We start from the raw sequence: 20,044 nt of genomic DNA, 5'->3' as shown, positions 1-20,044 counted from the left end.
GATTTTTGTGATCAATTCACATTCACAGCTCTGACATCACTGCGCTCAACGATCGCGATGATTGTGCACACACGATAGACGCGTCCCGACGCATCGCACTGTGGAGCTTTTCAATTATTTTGGGTGGTCCAAATTGATAAACTCGTGGTATGATTTTATGCTTCGAAGAGAAGGGTTTCTGTAATTTGAGAGAATCGACAAACAAACCTCGTATGAGTTTCAAGTTTCTATACTTTGTCCAACCTTTCCGCACTGAAAATTAATACAACCAAAAAAAAGTTGGATATTTAAGACTATAAACACAGGCATGTCTCAGTGTGTGGCGGCGGCGTCGATTCGCAGCAAGTGAAAACCACCGCCATAATAGTTTTGAATGTTGCGGTTAATAAAACTTTATAAATATTGAAATCCCGGTGGAAATGTGTTCTTTTGAGGAAAGTGAATGAAAGATTTGTTTAGTGGAAGTGTAGTGAACGTAATATGGAATCCAAAACACAAATGCTTGCCGCTGAATTACAATGGAAAAGGTAAGCACCTTCTTTTTACAAGTGTAGTTGTGTGAGGCAATGAAATGCGGCATAAGATCGGAGATTTTTTTTTTGAGAATATAAATCTCATGCATATTGTCGCTAAATTGATAATGCTGTATCTGAGAGGGGTTATTTAATATCGAAGTTCCACCTGAAGCATTTTTCTACGTATAAATTATCCATAAAATCAGCTGATGAGCTGTTATAGAGCGCTGCATATGACGAGCCTAACCTCACTTATTTGACAGCTGCTGGTCCTGTTGCTTACGTTTCGGACTTAGTCGTTTTTTCCATCATTTTTTCATCTTCGCATTTCTATCACCAGCTTGCTGATGGTGACGATTTTCCACGGTAGGAAGATAGAATAATACGATCCGTGGGTATCTGCAGTGGACGAAATTAAGAATGATTCAAAAAAAGTACTAAGTCCAAACTGTAAACAACAGGACCAGTACCTGTCAAAATTGATGCGTGACGTCACAGTGCAGTGGAGTATATTACATCGATGCTGCAAATACCAATACCATCATAACATAACGTTAATAATTCTCAAAGAAGCCATTTTGTGATTATGCACCAAAAAGCCTTAAGCTTTTGGGCAGACGCTGGTAGTTTTCGCTTCAAAATGTCTAAGTAAACCTCCTTGGTCATAATTCCATCGATAAACTCAAGTTCTCCAACGCCGGATGTAGCCATAGATCTCCACACCATGACTCTACCTGCAGAAAAAAATCAAAGTCATGCTCAGTTGGTTGAAAAATCAATGTTGTTAAAGTAACTCACCACCGCCATGCTTGACTGTAGGCCGCAAACACTCCTTTTTCAAACTTTCACCGGTTCACCGCCATTTTCTTGTGATACCATCAGATCCAAGTAGCATTACTTTCGTCTCATCTGACCTAATCACCTTATTCCAGTCATCACTGGTCCATGAAATGTGGTCCTTGGCCCAATTCAATCTTTTTTGATATTTTTTACGGACAACCATGGCTTCTTAAGTGCTACTCTGCCCTTAAGACCTTTCTCATGAAGGCGATTTCGTACGAATTGTGATGTCAGCTGAATGGAAAACTCGCCTTCAATTTGTTTCGCAATTTTCGGAGCTGATAGTCCCCGGTTCAGCTCCGCCTTCTTCACGATAGCTCTGTCAATTTGGCCAGTTGTCTTTCAAGGACGTCCCGATCGCATAGCTGGTAAGATAGAACCACGCTTTTTGTACATCTGCACAATCCTAGCAACCGTATATCACGGTAGCTTTTGCCACTTTTGTGATGTTCAATAATCAAATTTCGGATGCTGATCGAAATTTGTGCTTTTTTGGGCATTTTGGAACAAAAAACCTCCAATTTTAACACGAAACTGAAATTTTGAGCACGAAAACTTCAAGAGCACAAAATGGATACTAGACACAATGTTTACATTCGAGAAAGTTGCAGAATACACACTAAAACTCTGTAATACATACTTAAATCTTAGTATCCGATTGGGGGTGGATAAACTTTTTTTGCGTTATTTTTTACCCTTTTTCATAATTCATCACATAAAATCTCAAAAAATATATATAAACGTCATATTGTAATGGCAATGTTTTAAATAAACATAAATTGATAAATCATGGAGAATCTCTCATTAAATTGACATGTTTTTCACCAGAAAAACCAGGGGGGTGGATAAACTTTTTTTGCATACTGTATATAACTATCTATTTTTGCTATCAAATGTATGTCTATCTATTTTTTTACAATTTTTGGAAAGTTTTGCTAAATAATTGACCAACATTGAAAATAAAAACCATAGCCTTGTTCTATAAGAAACTTTTATCTAACTGTTTTACTCTGGTGGATCGCAAGAAATGAGCTTGGTGGCTTGGCGGGTCGTGAAACCGGAAAGTTTGAGAACCTATGATCTAATCAATAAATCCCTTTCAACATATAAATTTATTTGCGAAAAAGTTGGATGTTTTCAATCTGAGAGACAGTTAGCCTAATTTATTGCCTTCTTGGTTTCTTTCTTCCATTCTTGGGTTGTGCACAATGGGTAATCAAACATAATCTAGGTCAAAATCATTTTCACACTTCTTTCACATTGAAAAAAAAAAACAAAAATGTAAAAAATTCCAATAGCAGTTTTGCAACACCCAACTGCTTTTAAGTATTCAGTAGTTTAAAATGTGAGATCATCGAAAACACCTAGAAGTTTCAATTGGATTTATTTGAATTTTGGCCGAATTTTCGCAGTCTGCCCTTCCAATGTACGGTTTTCGGTGACAGGTTCACCATGACTTTTGGGAGCTCGCAATCTCAGCCAGATTTCTCCTCTATCTCAGTTTATAACAAGCCTGATGATCTACTAATTTGATTAAAAGTGTAACAGAACAGTAGAGGAAGTTTTACAAATACATGTCAAATACGATTCAAAACATTGTCAACGATTCAAAACAAATGAATATGAGATTAGTTGAGAGCGATTTAGTACATATACATGATATCCCTTAAATTTCATTGGCGCCATCAAATACAGCTCGAACAAATAAGCACAATTCCTTTTGATCGAGCTACTCACAGTGCAGAGAAAACACCACAATGTATGCCGAACATCACGCACATATAAATGCACACATGTTCTTTTTCTCAGCCCGGACGAATGAAAACCTTTGTTTACGTTCTCAATTATATGCGATTGTTGACGGAATTTCTTTAAATTTTGTAAGTTACAGAAGTTTTACAGCGTGTGATTGGAATGAAATCCCTCAGTGAAAAAGTACGAAGGTATTTCCGTATTGTAAATAAATGACCGGTGAAGTAAGTCGCAAAAGGGGAGGGACGGTAAGCAATTTGAATCGTAATGTAATGTAATCAGTCGATCGCTTATAAGGGGACGGACCTGGTGTAACGGTTAGAACACACGCCTCTCACGCCGAGGACCTGGGATCGAATCCCATCGCCGAGATAGTCAATGAAAATTTCAGTGACTACGTCCTTCGGAAGGGAAGTAAAGCCGTTGGTCCCGAGATGAACTAGCCCATGGCATAAAATTTCGTTAATAAAGATAGAAAGAAAGAAAGAAGGAAAAGTTGATCGCTTATCATATTTAGCTCGGTACGTATTCGTCCATGCGATTTCGATCAGAGAGTGCAAAGCCGATAATGGAACTGAAGTTATTTATCTAAATACAGTAGTTTTAATGCATTTTGTTGGTGTACACGTGGACAAACCTTTACAAACAAGTCAAAACATTTGCAACTTTTTCGATTGTCCATAAAAAATGATCAACTTTGCTCAATCTCAGATGTTTAGGGACCAATTTGAATAAAAAATTCACTGAACATCAACATATCTTGAATTTCAACAAATGGTTTTGATTTTTTTTAATCATGTGTTTAAAAGTAATAACGATTACACTAAAATGTAGTTTTCGTCGAAATGTTAAAAACTATCTTAAATTCTAATAGCCCTACAGAATTTTTTTAGCAAACTTGTTCATCTCGTCAAAATCTACATCTATGCTGAAGATACCATAAAGCTATTTCTTCAATTTGTTTAGTTATGTTAATTATAAAAAACTGATTGTAAGGACTTGGCCTGCACTGCTATTGAAAAAAATATGAGAGCTGCTAAAATTTCTATTTTGAGAGTAAGCGAAAGTTCCCATCTCTTATTAACTTTGATCGAAGTACAAATTCATATCAGTTCCGATCAATCACGGAGTAGCAACCATTGACGTGTGCAGTAGAGCGAAATCTTCCCTGCCATCCGATAAAAATAGTGTTCTGTGAAATTTTCAGCTTTTTCGGTGGTGATTTAAAGATGATTCAAAAACAACGTAGGAAGATTGGATTTTCTAACATTTTAAATTTTTAACCGCCCTAATGTACAGTCAATATATGCTATGCTTTGGTAAGCTTGGAGCAACTGTGCTTTGGGCAGCCCGTGTTCCGCTACTAACTGCACATAAAGAGTGGGTTTGTTCACAAAATTTATAACGCCAAAAATGGCCACTTTCGACACGGACCCACCTCATCATAACGCTTTTTGTATGAACATTTTACAAATTCTGTATGAGCCGTAACAGCGCGAGGACAAACATCCACCCCCCTCAGCGTTTTGAAATTTGTGAATGGGCCCAGTGCAAAAAACGCTTCAAAATACTTTTGGCCACTTAGATCGTCCAAATACCCCTTAATGCGACCCCTTTGCCGATCCCCATCCCCCTTTTCGCCATGATTCCAACCCAACCAGTTCGAGCATCAAGTGGCAGTTCGGCGCAATATAACCCGATGCGCGATGATGACTAACTACCACCCTCTCCTCTTCGGTCGCGTCGGTCGAAACACTCTGAACCACACGAAAAGGAAGAACGCAAATGCGCGCGCGGCTGACTGCATTCACGACCTTGGCAATGATCGCGAATCTTATTGCTGCACTGCACCGCATCGCGCTCAAAATGCGTTTTTGCTGCGCGTTCATCACCACCAACAGCCTCAGCATCAGGAGCACGATCACCACACACGCTTTTAAGTGAGTGCGGGATGCAATGTGGATGCGATTTGCGTTGCGATCGTTGTCGTTTGGCGGTGTCGCCGTTGAATGTGAGCGACGATTGCCAACTCAGATCAGCAGAGTAGAGATCATCAGGTGGTGCATGTGTGCAGCGAAATTCCCACGTTCTTTCGGCTTTTTTTTGCTAGTGGTTGTGCGTTGCAAATTTGGCATGTGATGCGGTTTTAGATGGATGTGCGAATCTTTATTGGATAATAAAGTTTTACTTGTAGGTCCAGGTGGTCGATTAACCTCATTCGTTGGAACCGTGGTTTGTTGCGTAGTTACTCTGCCATAAAATTATACCAGCCTTACACCTTCCCGCATGAACTGGCGTTGATGCAGGAGTATATCCGGTCTACTGTGCGAGCCAGTTGTTGCCGCTGGAGGAAGCGCCCCGGAGAACACCGAGTCTATCAACAGAAAGTGAAACAGTTTTATTCGTTTCTGATCATCTACAAAGCTAAAAAAGGTCTTTATTAAAAACAAGAGTTTTAAGTATACAATAATCACTTACAAATTCGGTGACATTATTGGGGATGCATAGCTGTTCCCTGCAGACACCTCCTCATTACAGCTATTCGTGAGATATACTGACTATGGTTTTGCTGCTCTTAGCAATACAGTAGTGTATCACGTTCTAGGGGTACTATAAAATCTTATTGATACAATGTTTCAAATTTAAACTGCGCTATTATGCGCAACACCAGTTCTAAATGCGTCATCAATTCCTCCCCCTTCTACTTATTGGTCTACATTCTGACGTAGCAGACGCCATTGTTGCCTAAAAGTAGATGATAGCCAGCACTTAATTCTAGGAATTCTGAATGTAATTGTTGGAAGAAATCAAACTAAGAACATTGTTTTAACATCACTAGAAATGTTCATTATTGAAATTCTTCTTGGATGAATTGTTACAGGCATCTTTTGCTTAGAATTTGATGGAATCTTCGCAAGAAATTCCGAAAATGTCCATTATGTAACTATTTGTTGTTTAAAGCATTACTTTTGTTGAGAAAGCTTGAGGAATTTAAGAAAGAATTCTCATAAGTCTTCCAACGTGGAACGTGCACGTGGAAAATTGCCTGAAAGATTGTTTGTGTACAGCAATCTCAAGAAGAATTTTCAAGGGAATTCTTGCAAATTTCCATGAAGAAATGTCAGTCACATATCGTAAGAACCAGAGACTGATTCAGGCATTTGGTAGTGATGTTTGTGGGTTCGATTCCCACTCGAAAATTTGATTTATGACTGTGGAAGAAGTTAAACAACTTTGTGAGCAAATATTCTCTGAATTTTTCAAAATGTTACACATGTAACAAATTTGATCCTTACACACCTATTATTCTGAAAATTTGACTCAATCCGAATGCACAATAACTTGAGCTTAAGCTTGATTGACCATCCGTGATGGCTATTTCAGTATCGCCAGATCAGATGCACTTACACAAAAAAAACAACCAGACGACTGCTTGGGACTAGCAGGCATCCTCCTCAGTCTCTGGTTCTTACGATATGTGTCTGACATTTCTTCATGGAAATTTGCAAGAATTCCCTTGAAAATTCTTCATGAGATTGCTGTACACAAACAATCTTTCAGGCAATTTTCCACGTGCACGTTCCACGTTGGAAGACTTATGAGAATTCTCTCTTAAACTCCTCAAGCTTTCTCAACAAAAGTAATGCTTCAAACAACAAATAGTTACATAATGGACTTTTTCGGAAATTCTTGCGAAGATTCCATCAAATTCTTAGCAAGAGATGCCTGTAACAATTCATCCAAGAAGAATTACAATAATGAACTTTTCTAGTGATGTTAAAACAATGTTCTTACTTTGATTTCTTCCAACAATTACATTCAGAATCCCTAGAATTATTTCAGGCACACTTCCGAAAATGTTTTCAGAAATCCTTTGATGTTTCAACTGTTCTCACTAAAATAGAGACCTAGAGTTTATCCTTTACCCCTAAATATATTTCTAGATATTATTCAGGATTCTGCCACGAGTTCCAATAAGGATTTCTTTCCCGAAATATTTTGCTATGATCTTATGTTAAAATGCATTCAACTAGCATAACATAGCTTCGTGTGCTCAAAAATTCATCCGTAAATTTGAAAGCTTTTTTTTTTTGACAACTATCAAGCAGTAAGTTGTGAAACTGGTCACGTCAAAATCCCTTAGAAGATGGCAGTGTTGTACTTCCCTTGTTTTCCTTGTTTCGGTTGGTTTTCAACAAGGTTTTAACTTACAAACATGTCGCATCCTCAAATAAAACAGTGGAAGAATTGAACAAATCAGATGTCCCATTATCAAGCCATTTCGTGACATACAAACACCATTCCAGTTTTATTTATTTAGATAGATAGATTGATTGGCAATATTTCCTCTAACAAATCTATAGGTTTTCATATTTTTAGAAAAAAATACTTTAGAAAACTTATTTGCAACACACTTGTTATCAAATAATTGGAAGAAATGCTCAAACTACTTAGTCAAAATTTATGAGAGTTATTCTCTACAACATAAGTATTCCATATTATAACCCTCCTCGTGTACGCTTCACCAATGACAGGTCCTTTGTTGAATACGATTCGTCCATGAAACAAGCTATTCATGGAATTCCAAATCAACTTCAATGTATAACTAGTCGGTGCTCAGACAGACCGGACTAGATGATATTTTGGCGTTCAAAAGATACGCTTAGTACTCCATTGATTCTAATTTTTCATACAGGTGAATCTTCAATCAAATAAGTTTTGTAGTAAATATTTTGCATTTTTGGGCGCCACTTTTTTCAGTCTGTCTTAACACCGACCAACTATTCCACGTATTTTCAACGCAAAGTATCAGAATGTCGATTCCTACAGGAGATCCTTTCACTGACGGGTCCACTGGCTTCGATGTCTTCAATGAAAAATATTCCGCCTTGCGAAAGCATCAGAAACCTTGACCGGTTTATGTTGCTGAGCTGGCAGCAATCAATTTCGCTTTGGGGATGACCTCTAACATGACCGCAGATCACTTCTTCATCTTCTCGGGTAGCCTCAGTGCTATTGAGGCACATCGATTGATGAAACCTGTTAAGCATGCATCTACAAAAATACAAAAATAATAGAGAGCAGATGTGTGCAATGGTCGAAAGATCATACAAGATTACTTTTTCCGCTCACAAAATTATTAATCTATGGCAATGAAAAGGCGGACTTTCTCGCAATGGAGGGCGCTGAAGAAGGTACGATATATGATAGAAGATTTTCACACGATGATGGTACGTCGAAGTTCTTTTCACGGTTGGCAAAGCGATTGGCCAAATGGTCATGGAATGGCGATCTTGGCCATTCGGTAGTATAAAACTCTGGAAGACCAACACCACGATACGACAATTGAGTTGCCTCCCGGATAAGCTACAGTGAACCCGATACCCTTTCCCACCCTGCCCATCCATAAAAACATGTTTGACCATTATCCTCGAGCTGCCACGAGTACCCTGGCTCCATCCCGTACTAACTTCGGCACTTAAGAAGTTATAAAATTGTATACAAATACAAAAAATGAATTTCGGCTCCATAAAGCGCCAAACGCGATTAAGCCTTGCATAAATTAAATAATTAAAACATACGATAGCAACATCTCTTGAGTGTTCTGTTTTCTAGTAATATTGCGAATTAGGTTAGACTCTCACTCCTTATCCCCCAATATCATTTCCATGACAACTGTGGAGATGCAGAGGTATATCAAGCGTGTGCTAGAATGAGGGCGTAAGTAACATGATCGATTTCTCTTTATCGTTCCTCTCTTCGGAAAATAAAGGTGACCAGATGCATGTTTGTCAATATTTTTTTACCTCAGGACGCAAGATTGCGGTTTGGAGTGAGAAAATGCTAACAAACTCAGGCTCACGCTTGATATTCGGTCTCTAGTAGCAATAGTTGTCTACAGTCGGGTCTCCTATTAAACGCATTCCTATAACGTGCACTCCTATTACGCTCATTCCTATAAGACACACCAGAACGTTATAGGAGACCCAGGGCTTATGGGATTTCATCACTTTGGGGGTGTCGTTGAATATCTCGTATGCCAAAAGAGATAGCACAGTACTGTCTTCGGCGAAGTTTCAGTGCTAAGTACGATCTACCTTTAGGAGTTGAGGATCATCCTTTTAGTTGAGAACTTAGCCGGTAGGGGCGCTTTTTCTGATTTGCACTATATGAACCATGAGGGATAAGAATGCAAAATTTTGTAACATATGATATCTCTGAATCCTGATGTTTTGGAAGGTTGGTGTCTTAGGAAGAGTTGTTCAGTAGCTCAATGGCTGATATGTGGTGGTCATTCTGATACGGAATTACGCCACCAGGCGGCGATAGTGGGCTTGGAATTTTTGTTTTGCGCATAGCTCAGTTGCCTGACCACTTAGAACGATGGCGTCTTCGGCAAAGTTGCTCTGTATCACAAGGTTAACATTATTTGAGTCGAAAGTTTCGAAATTTTGCCACTATGCGGCGCTAGTGAACAAAGAATTTTTGTTTGGCGGATAGCTCAATAGCCTGACCACTTAGAAAGATGGCGTTTTCGGCAAAGTTGCTTAGTATCACAAGGGCTAACATTATTTGAGCCGAATGTTTCGAAATTTTGCCACTAGGCGGCGCTAGTGAGCCAAGAATTTTTGTTTTGCGGATAGCTCAGTAGCCTGACCACTTAGAACGATGGCGTCTTCGGCAAAGTTGCTCTGTATCACAAGGGCTAACATTATTTGAGCCGAAAGTTTCGAAATTTTGCCACTAGGCGGCGCTAGTGAGCCAAGAATTTTTGTTTTGCGGATAGCTCAGTAGCCTGACCACTTAGAACGATGGCGTCTTCGGCAAAGTTGCTCTGTATCACAAGGGCTGACATTATTTGTGCCAAAAGTTTCGAAATTTTGCCACTAGGCGGCGCTGGTAAGAAAAGAATTTTTGTTTCGTGGATAGCTCAGACCAAAGTGTGTACTCAAGTGTTGAAAACAGATGCTTCTGGCGATGTACATCCGAACAGAAAAAAATGGGAAAAAGATTTTGGTGTGGCAAGCAATTTGCTTCTGTGATTGTGAACATATTTCACAACGAGTTCAATCAACGGGGAAAATTACAGAACTGAATGCATTAAAACAAGGCTTCTGTCCAACTACCGAAAGCATACCACGCCTCTATTGCTTTGCCCAGACCTGGCATAGGCTCACTATGCTTCAGCTACTTTGGAGATGCTCAAGGAGAAAAAAGTCGAATTTGTAGAAAAATGGCAGAATTTAGCGAATTGCTCAGAAATACGCACCATTGGAAAATATTGGGCAAAAATCAATCGGCATCTTAAGAAGGATGAAAGAGAAGCAAGTTTATTCGATTTTGTTTAAGAAAATGTGATCAGTAGCACAACGAAAAATTACGAAGAAAGTTGTGCAGAACCTGATGGAAGGTATCAAGAGAAAAGTCAGAGCATTCTCCAGGAATACTCAATAAATGTTCAAACTTATGTGAATTTGGTCGAAATAACCTTGAATTTTATGTTTTTCAAGATAACTCAAGAATTTGTTCAAAAATTAACAGTTTTCTTTAAAAAAAAAAAAAGCACGTGTCCACCTTCTTAAATGAACAGTCTTTAGTTACTGGCAGAATTCTTGGAGAATATCCCACGGAAATTTCTAGAATAATGCTTATAGGTGTTTTCTGTGGAACTTCTTTTTTTGTATATGTATTATTTTTTTCTCTACATTTGAGACCAACAATTACAAAGTATGGAAAAAATTTCTGCATAAATTTGAGGTAAAATTAAAGTAGCAATTTTCAATAAAATCCTAGAGTAATTACCGTAGACTGTTGTGGCAAATTTCAAGTAAAATAAATGCCACTCCTTGTTAAAGCTCTGCCCGCGTTTTTGAACTTGTGTCGTGACCGCATTGCGAAACATTTCCGAGATTTCCAGAAACAAATTTTGAAGTTCTCAAGTAGGTTTTAGGAATTCAAAGTTGTTACGGTAGCACAATCGAGAGTAAGTGATTAGCCTGAACATCTCAAGAGTGAGAGCTCAATGATTGGGATTTGATATCAGCATTTTTCCCAGGAGATTTGAAGGGAATCAAGGGTATTCCAAAGGTTTGGAAACCGCTGGAAAACTCCATGGCATACTCTGAAAACCAACATGAACCTCTGATAATCTCTAGAAATCTTAAAAAACTTATTGGATTCCATGTAAATTTTCTGGTAACGGATAGTAAACCTTTGCTAAACGATAAAAACCTTGGAAGTCTAACTTATCTGTGGAAAATCCCAGAGATTCTGGAAAACTATCAAGACCGATTGGCATCCACTAGAAAACTCTTGGGAAGACCTTTTGAGGCCAAAAAATCTATTGCAATCCAATGGGATTCTTTCGGCAGCGCTGGGAACCTCTGACAACTTCATGGGATCATCTACTTGGAAACCCCTAAAACACCATGGAAGCCCCTTAATCTTTGTAACGACTGAATACCCCTTCGAATACTTTAAATAGCGCTACAAACCTCTGAAAATATTTAGGAATCTTATTGTGAAGCTCTCTTTAAACTCTTGGAGAATCTTTCACAACTAAAGGCGCAAAGTACTTTAAAAAATATCTAAGAATTGGTCTATTTTTTATCTTATAACTTTGTGGATCTACTGGAAAACATATTTGTGCTAAGAAACATCTTTCAAGTCCTAACCAATGTGATACAATTGAACTGGAGTCCAAGACTCTCCATCTCTTATATCTGATATATTTTTGGTACGAAATTTAGTGCATTATTGTTCAACACGTTTCGTCTTTATTGTTTTATAGCAAACACGCTAAAATAGAGCATGTATTATATGTAGAGTTCACAGCCCACCATACGTATGACATTTCAAAAGCTTTATTGACATTTCTTTTTACCCTTTTTTCGTTTCAGGTACGTTGTTCCAGATGAGTGGGCTTTCTTCTATACATTACGTTCTGAAAGAGGTGAGCTCGCATATCACACAGCATTGCATCCTGTTAAAATTGAGAGAATCTCTCTCTTATCGCTCTCTGTAACAATCATGATTTGCATCACATCACAGCTCTGAGTATAGCAGTGCATGATAAAACTCCTCTAAACAAGCTCTAAATTGTTGCTATCGAATGTTCGGGGATTGCTAATCGTAGCAGTATAATGAAATACCTACCCCTAATGGTAAACAAAAGAGAAAAAGGGTTTTATCATCGCTCTCTCTCTTCGGGGCTCTTGTTCGTTGCTCCTTTTCATGAAACTTGGTAGAAATTGCGATACATTGCCGATCATGAACCGCTACAAATGAGATGTTTTTCTTCGCCTGCTTTGATCGTGCTTCTAAATCAAATGCGAAAAAACAATCGTCAATACCTGTGTAGCAGATCCAAGGATTGTGTAGACTACTTAAATTTCGTCGTTTCATTTGCAGAAACAAAAGAACCGGGTGATATGAAAAATTCGTGGTCTTAGCCGTAGCTTAAGCATTCCGTCAGAATATCTCAGATTCTATCAAAATCTCCAGCATAGCGATATAAAACCTTGGAACAGATTATAAAGTTGAGTTTTGTACTTCTACATGGAACAATCCTAATCCAGTCAATAATGCACAAGAAAGGAATCTATGACATTCGGTCGAATGACATTTAGTCGAATGACATTTGGTCGAACGGACATATCGTCGAATGGACATTTGGTCGAAAAGGTTTAGTTGCAACCAGAGAATGAAATTATCGCGGAAATGAGACGAAAATAGGCATTTTAATCAACCTGACGATTAGTTGCCGCCTTCATCTGCGAGAAACAGATTTCGTGAACTGCTATAATTGTTGATCATTGTACTGACGAAAAGCCAAAAACGATCTGATTATAGGGAGCCCGGTCCAATTCTTGGCACTTTTGATTCACTTCGGCAGTGGGGTTTTTTGAAAGCTCATATTTGGCCACAATATACGCCGTACTGAAGAACTTCTTATTGCAAAATTTCAGACGATTCGGCCAAATGCTAAAGTCAATCATGGAAGTGCTCAAGTAGCTCTGCACCCTATGCACTGGATCCAACTTTATCGGCTCTAAATTTATCGCGATATATAACAAAAATGTTTGCCACCGACGGGATTCGAACCCATGACCATGAATAAAAATGAGAGTACGCGCACCATAATCACTCGACCACACTAGCTGAACGAATGGGGGTATATAAAAGCTACATGCGGAAGCGAAGGACACTCAAAACGACGAAACAAAAGAAGAAAAGAAGGATGCCAACTGCTCATTGCTGGTGATAACATAAATTCGGTGCTGCACGTCTCGTGAGAGCACACTCTCGCAGTGCTGGACGGATTTGATATTATCGCACGTCTATTTCCTAATATATCATTTTATCATAATATCACTCCCTGGTTGAAACAGAAAGCATAGCATATTTCGAGAGTAGCATTTTGTCGCTAATACAAGAGTAATTGAATAATCGAAAAAGTAACAGCCATTTAACCAACAATCTCTATGTGATTAGTAACATTTTGTTATTTCAATTTGATGGACGCTCTCCCAACATATTGATCACGCTCTTGGGTTTTTAATGATTCATGTAGCTTTTTCGTTCAGGCATATTCTGCGATTCGAGATAAGGTGATCATAAATGGAAGCTAGCCGACTTTTGTCTCCTCAGTGAACTCGTCCTCACCAACCAAATACATAGAATCAGCACAATTTTTCGTTTTTAATAATTCATAGCTTCTACAGCAAACTCTGTTTTTCACCCGAGGTTATCAATTCTGCCAGCAAAGCCATATATTTGCTTGAGGAATGTTATTAGGCTGTAAGTCACAATAAGCCAATTGGCCATAAGTAGAGTTAACGACACCTAACATTCACTTCGTCAAAAAGGTTGTCCTTAAATCAATTTTCTCCTCCCATTTAAATTCTGATTTCCGCATTCAAAAATCTTACCCACGTCCGTAAAACCCGGAATTCAAAGAAAGATTTCGAGCACTCTCTCTGAATTCTTCCATCAAATGAAGATCAGCATCAAAAGTTGTATGTAATTTAAAAATATGACCACATAAAATGTCCCTTTTTTATTCAACAACAGTTAATTTTTCAGACTTTTCCAAAGAATACGCTATTTTACCAACTTCACAAAACTTAGAAAACAATAATCAATTTAACCAAATGGTCTTTCAATAAACCATTTGAAAATAAGCTTTCAACTAAATTTCCGTTCAACTAAACCCCATTCGACCAAAATAAATGTTCCTAAGCAATTCGACCAAATGTACTTTCGACCAAATGTCATTCGACCAAATGTCATTCGACCAAACGTCATTTGACGAAATGTCCCAAAGCCCAAGAAAGTATACCGCTGCAAAAAAAAGTTGTCATGAACCCTTTCCATTTCAGCCACGCTCTCCTCGCAACCATTTTCAAGGTTAAACTACGCGCAACCCAAACAGTAGGTAGTACACAATCTAGTTACCTAAGCCTCTGACTGATGCCAGTTCAAAGGGCTTGTCTCACTTCTTCAAAAGAACAGAGACGACGACGCCGACTACGACGACGCGCGTTTCTAAATTTGGCAAATCCCATCCACTAGGTACCGACACGAAATGCGCACAACAACCCTATCCTAAACCATCGAGATTTGTTGACGACAACATCGAATCGGAAAACGCGGCGAAACGGCGGGTCATCAACACCCTTTTGGCAATCGTTCTTATCCGTCGTAGGGTAGATGTGCCGATTGAGGCATGAATGTGTCACTAGAATATAACGACTAAAATTAACTAGAATGATAAAACTATTTGTGTGGGCCTTCCTTAGCCGGGTGGTTAGAGTCCGCGGCTACAAAACAAAGCCATGCTGAAGGTGTCTGGGTTCGATTCCCGGTCGGTCCAGGACCTATCGTAATGGAAATTTCCTTGACTTCCCTGGGCATAGAGTATCATCGTACCTGCCACACGGTATGCGAATGCGAAAATGGCAACTTTGGCAAAAAAAGATCTCAGTTAATAACTGTGGAAGTGCTCATTGAATACTAAGCTGAGAATCAGACATCGTCCCAGTGAGGACGTAATGCCAAGAAGAAGAAAAAATAGAACTGTTCATTTCGTCCGTTTTGCAAGGTTTGACATTGTATCCACAGTTGGTACACCAGCCCTAATTCCTTTGTTCTGGCGACATCCCGCCGGCCGTCGTCGCACCCGGTCCCGTTACTTTCGCCGAAACGAAAGCGAAACCGTCCGATCCGACACAGCTGCTGCGACTGTGTGAGAGACGCGCGCGCGGAATGAAGATGCATCCAAACAATAGCTACGAATCACCTTCGATAGTTCGCGATCGGAAATTGATCCGGGCGTACGTACGTTGTCTGTACAAGTTTACGCGGGTGCGCGCAACTTCCGTGGAATTATTGGGAAAAGTTGGAATACCCGCAAAAGCGGTAATTGAGCGGGATATCGACCGTATCGGGAACTACCACCACAGCAAATATCGCACAGGTCGGTTCCAGGGTTGGATGTATTAGTGTGAGAGTGGTGAAGTAGAGGGTACTGCTGTCAGCTACTGCGAGTGCAAGTGCGTGTCCACCGCAATTGGTGCAGCGCACTTACGGGTTCAGGAGAACTGCCGCAGCTGAATCATTGATAACTGTGGGAAGGTGACCACACATTTCTTGGAAAGCAGGATCGAGCGGAGGGGTGAACTAGGAGGTAAGTGGGGTGAAGGGTTTGGACGGTTTGATGTATAGGTAAAAAAAACATTACGTTTGATCTAAATATAGTTTTGTGATAGCGCTTTTAATCGCTTAGGTCAGTTGGAATCTTGGAAGCGTTTGTCTACTTCCTTACCGTTTTTGTGGATTCTTGTAGCTCTTGGTAGTGCTCCTGATCCTGAAGTTATGCAATATCTACAATCTTAAAATTCTTATATAGCGATTGGATGCCATAGCGTAATACCAACATGTAACATTTTTTAATACAATTGATATCAATCTATCCAGCAGGATTCTTCTACTTCTTTGCGTCCTCACTGACACCTTCAGAATAGCTTTGTAGCCGCGAACGTTACCACTAGGCTCCCATATAAAACTTTTTATAACAATTCAATCAAGTTTTGACCTCACGGTCCTCTCAAGGCCTCCAATATAGTTGTAAGTTTATATCTCGAACCCTGAACAATAAAACAAAATTTTATTGCGGTGGGAGTTTGGGGAATGAATTTCATGCAATTCACAGATCCTCAAAACTAGCAAAAATGCTATTGGGATACTTTTTCGATAATCTAGGTCATCCAAACAACTCTGAAGTTTTGACTTCATTTCCGACACACGTGCAATCTTTCTACATGTAGATTCCAGCTTCCATTCCCAGTTAGTTGCCCGAACCCATTCTTGAGTTGTTTGTTAGAAAAAGGCCTCCGCCTTCCATTAGTAACCCTACTGACCACGAAAGCCGGACAGTTATCCGTTACCGACCTCCCCATCCAACTCCATGTCTGCGGTTAAAGGGAGCACTTTACGCCAAAGTTAATTGAAGCGATACACTCCGCACCGCGTGACAGTAGTGCAGTTCGAACCCGTGGCCATTAATAATTGAAGCCGGGTTCTTCGGTGGGGGAGACGCGAAAGAAGCGAACGGTGGACGTTTGTTGCGATAGTTTTTCCGCTACGTCTTATCCGGGCTGCGTTTCACTTTTAATTAAACCGCCTACGCCTCCGCGTCCCACGCGTTATCACGACTGCGAAGGCAGCAGCGGTGGTTAACCGGGAATCGACAATCTCCTACCGCTTCTGGTGTGCGGCGGACACAGTTGACGACGACGACGACGACGCTTCCGGAGAAGCCGCCGCAAACTCGTAACAGGTATTGTACCGCGAGGGGGATAAGTGACTGGACACTAGGGTGGAAGTTCTTCCGAATATTTCTCAAGTATTTCTTCTGGAAGTTCCTCTCAATGTTCTTCCGGAAGCTCCTCTAGGATTTTTTTTTTCCTGAAGCTCCTCTAGGAGGTCTTCAGAATTTTCTTTTGGATTTTTCTGAAAGTGTCTAGAATTTTTATCCGGAAGTTCCGCTAGGAGTTTTTCCCCTGAAAATTCCAGGAAGTTTCTGTACGAGATTCTCTGAAAATTCTTGTAGTAGTTCGTCCGAAAGCTCCCGCAAGAGTTCGCTTTTTGGTTTGATTCGTGTTTATTTTCCATATTTTTGTTAGTTACAATAGTGTCACAGCTAAATTGGTCGGCCTAGAGGCCTTTCAATCTAGGTTTAATTTGATTTTGTATGATTGGTTTAATTTGATTCGATTACTCTAGTGTTACAATTCGGCTCGATTGGAGCGCCGGTAGTTAACCGCAGGAGTTCATGTGGAAGCTCTTGTAGGAGTTACTTTGGACGTTCTTTTTGTAGGAATTCGTCAAAAAGTTCCCGTAAGAGTTCCTTCTGATGTTCTTCTAGGAGTTCCTCTGGTCGTTCTTGAAGCAGTTTATCCGAAAATTCCACTAAAATTTCTCAAGAAGCTACTCTAGAAGTTTTTTCGAAAGTTTTTCTGATTTCTTCCGGAAGTTTCACTTGTAGGTTCTCTGAATGTTCCTTTGGGTGATTTTCCGAAAATTCTCCTTGGATTTTATCTAGAGAATTCTTCTGGAAGTTTTTGAAAAATTTACTCCAAAACATCCCCCGGAATTTCCTCTAGAAGTTTTTCCCGCAAATCCTCTAGAAGTTCTCCAAAAGGTTCTCAGGGATTTCTCCTTGTAGTTGTTTTTCAAAAATCCCCCGAAAGTTCCTCTAGGAAATCCTCCGGAAGCTTTTCTAGACGTTCTTCGCAAAGTTTTCTTCGGCGTTCCTATGGAAGCTCCTCTAGGAGTATCTTCAGAAGTTCTTGTAGAAGTTCTTTTCGGAAATTTTTCTGATTTTGCAATGAATTCCTCCGACAATTAAAAAGGAGTTTCACCGGAAGCTTCTTCTCCAGGACTTACTTTGGACGTTTCGCCAGGAGTTCTTCCAGAAGTTCCCTAAAAAGTTTATTCCGAAAGTTCTGCTAAGAGTTCCTCCACAAATTTCTCAAGTTCTGAATTTCCTCCAGAAGTTTCCCCACTTCTGGAGTTCCTCTAAAAAGTCCTCCGTCAGTTCTCCTAATTGTTCCTCCGCAAGTTTTTCAAAAGCTCCTGTAGAAGTTTTCCCAGGAATTACTCCGGAATTCCTTGATACCTCCGGAAGCATTTCTAGACTTTCTTCTCGAAGTTTTCCTCAGCAAGCTCAGAAAGCTCCTCTGAGAATATCGTCAGAAGTTCTTGTAGAAGTTCTTTTCGGAAATTCTTCTGATTTCTACAATGAATTACTCCGGCAGTTAAGAAGGAGTTTCGCCGGAAGAAAGCTCCGGAAGTTCGCCGAAGAAAGCCCCCGGAAGTTTCTTCTCCAGAACATTCTTTGGACGTTTCGCCATGAGTTTCTCCAGAAGTTCCCTAAAAAGTTCATTCCGAAAATTCTGCTAAGAGTTGCTCCATAAATTTCTCAAGTTCTCCTCCAGAAGTTTCCCCACTTCTAAAGTTCCTCTAAAAGTTCCTCCGTAAGTTCTCCTAACAGTTTCTCCACAAGTTTTCCAAGAGTTCCTTCGGAAGATCCTGTAGAAGTTTTCCTGGAAGAAGATATTCCGGAAGTTCCACTAGGAGTTTCTCCAGAAATTCTTGTACGAGGTCCTTCAGAAATTCCCCTTAGAATACATCCAGAAGTTCTGCCAGGATTTTCTCCAAAATTTCCGCTATGAGTACCTGTGAAAGTTCCCCATAAAGTTCCTAGAGATGCTCCTGTAGAAGTTTCCCTTGAAGTTTCTCCGGACTTTGCACTAGAAGTTTTTCTGGAAGTTCCCCTGGTTGGTCTACTGGAAGTTTTTTCAAGTTCTTCTTGAATTTCCTCCAGGATATCTTCCAGAAGATCCTCCGGAAGTTGATATAGGAGTTTTGTTCAGAAGTTTCTTTATTTTTGGAGTTCTTCCAAAAGTTTCTCAAGCATTTCTCTCGGAAGTTCCTTTCAAAGTTCTTCCGGAAATTCCTCTAGGATGTTTTCGGAAGTTTCTTTTGGATTCCGAAATTTCCTGAAAGAATTCGTCCGGGAGTTCCTATAGGACTACTGTCGGAAGTTCCCGTAGGAGTTCCTCCGGAAGTGCTTGTAGGAGCTCCTCTGGACGTTCTTGAAGCAGTTCATCCGTAAATTCCTCTTGGAATTTCTCAAGAAGCTCCTCTAGAAGTACTTCCGAAAGTTTCTCGGATTTCTTCCGGACCTGTCACTAGAATGTTCTCTGGGAATTCCTCTAGGTAATCTTCCGAAAGTTCCCCTTGGATTTTATCTAGATATGTAATTCTTCTAGAAGTTTCTGTAAAATTTATCCCAAAACTTCCCCTGAAATCATCCTGAAATTCCTCTAGGAGTTCTTTCAGCAAATCCTATAGAAGTTCTTCCGAAAGTCTCTCAGAGATCCTCCGGAAGTTCCTCTAGGAATTCTTCCGGAAGCTTTTGTAGACGTTCTTCTCGAAGTTTTCCTCGGCGTTCCTATGGAAGTTCCTCTATGAATATCTTCAGAAGTTCTTGTAGAAGTTCTTTTCGGAAATTCCTCTGATTTTTGCAACGAACTACTCTGGCAATTAACAAGGAGTTCCTCCGGAAGTTCCTGTAGTAGTTTCCCCGGGAGTTCCTCCAGCGAGTCCTCTAAAAGTTCTTCCAAAAGTTTTTCAAGAATTTCTCCTGGAAGTTCCTCTCATAATTTTTCCAGAAATACCTCTATGATGTTTTCCTGAAGTTCCTTTAAGAGGCCTTCAGTAGTTCCTTTTGGATATTTTTTGGAAGTGTCTCTAGGATTTTTCCGGAAATTTCGCTAGGAGTTCCTCCAGAACGAACTTTTCCGGAAGTTTCGGTAGGAGTTTCTCCGGCAGATCCTATAGGAGTTCGTACTTTATTTTCTGTAGGAGAT

At 39.8% G+C, this 20,044-nt stretch overlaps 1 protein-coding gene across 9 annotated transcripts in view; it reads left to right on the top strand.

The window, feature by feature from the left end:
- Positions 1 to 20,044, top strand: part of LOC5578376 (protein tramtrack, beta isoform) — a 524,610-nt gene that overhangs the window by 174,189 nt on the left and 330,377 nt on the right. Inside the window, exon 1 of one of the 9 annotated variants that reach the window (XM_021839455.1) lies at positions 15,303 to 15,795. The exons of the other annotated variants lie outside the window; for them this stretch is intronic. The gene's annotated coding sequence lies outside the window, so the exon portion shown is untranslated. Of the gene's footprint in view, positions 1 to 15,302; positions 15,796 to 20,044 lie in introns of those variants that run through there. 9 annotated transcript variants of the gene reach the window in all.

Source organism: Aedes aegypti, chromosome 1, assembly GCF_002204515.2.
Source record: "Aedes aegypti strain LVP_AGWG chromosome 1, AaegL5.0 Primary Assembly, whole genome shotgun sequence".
In the NCBI taxonomy this organism is placed as follows: Eukaryota; Metazoa; Arthropoda; class Insecta; order Diptera; family Culicidae; genus Aedes; species Aedes aegypti.
This window is presented reverse-complemented; position numbering and strand designations above follow the sequence as displayed.